The following is a 965-nucleotide window of genomic DNA, read 5'->3' as shown; positions in this document are numbered from 1 at the left end:
AGAAAGGGGAAAAATTAAGTGTAATATATAAAATTATTTTCTGCTTATCGAGTATTTAGATTGTATTTTAATTTCTTAATTTATTTCAAATAAAGCTACCAGTATATTTTAATATATTTAAATTATATATAAATATAAAAACCTAAATATGTTGAGGTCACACTTAAATGAAAAATAATACTAACGCCTGGGGAGTTCTACTTCATACAAGTATTATGCCCTGGGTAAGAAAGAATAGTAAAGTAAAATTAACAGATAACTGCTAAGATTGTTTATTCTACCTTTCATGTTTGACGGCTTGGATCGATTTGATTAGTAACCAGATCCAGATCCAACGAGTAAGTGTTTTAGATGCATAAGCATACCCTCCAACTTATCAGGATTTGAAAATAATTCTTTCTAGTGGTAGCGAACCAAAGTAGAAATTTTTAAAGCAAATGGATCTCTCATAAAACTTTTATCAGAACTTAAGAATCTAGCCCTATATGATTAGCGAGTTCACTCACCGAACTTCGCAGAAAACCCAACCACGATGATGTGGAATGGGGCTTTCTCCTGGATTCAACAACATTGATAATCGCACTGTTTGGCATTGCGCCAAATAGATGGAGGAATCTCGTTCTGAGTGGTTATAATTAGAGAAAGTAACGCCTTATTTTTATCAGAATCTTTACTACTATGAAATGCACCGCATAGGGTTCTGGAAATTGAGGAAAAGCGAACTCATTTTTTTCTTCTGGGTTTCAGAACAATTAAATTAATATGGATTAGCATTTGATCAACGCGTATGCAATCACGCATGTTACACTGTCAATCAGTACGTGCATATGTAACACATTTCAGGCAGTTTACTAGAAAAACAAACTATACTCAAGAGCAAGATTTTTTTTTGCTTAAATTCACCAAACTTTTAAGAACTTATGTCAAATTGAATGCAAAATAAGACTTTTATTATATCCTTCTTG

General features: G+C 32.1%; 1 pseudogene; it reads left to right on the top strand.

The window, feature by feature from the left end:
- Positions 1 to 450: 450 nt before the first annotated feature.
- Positions 451 to 630, top strand: LOC122272656 (small nucleolar RNA U3; annotated as a pseudogene).
- The last annotated feature ends 335 nt before the right edge of the window (positions 631 to 965 follow it).

This window comes from Parasteatoda tepidariorum, chromosome 5, assembly GCF_982258835.1.
Source record: "Parasteatoda tepidariorum strain Cologne lab strain chromosome 5, Ptep-v5.0, whole genome shotgun sequence".
In the NCBI taxonomy this organism is placed as follows: Eukaryota; Metazoa; Arthropoda; class Arachnida; order Araneae; family Theridiidae; genus Parasteatoda; species Parasteatoda tepidariorum.
The sequence above is the reverse complement of the archived record's forward strand: the minus strand, read 5'-3'. Positions and strand labels throughout refer to the sequence as shown.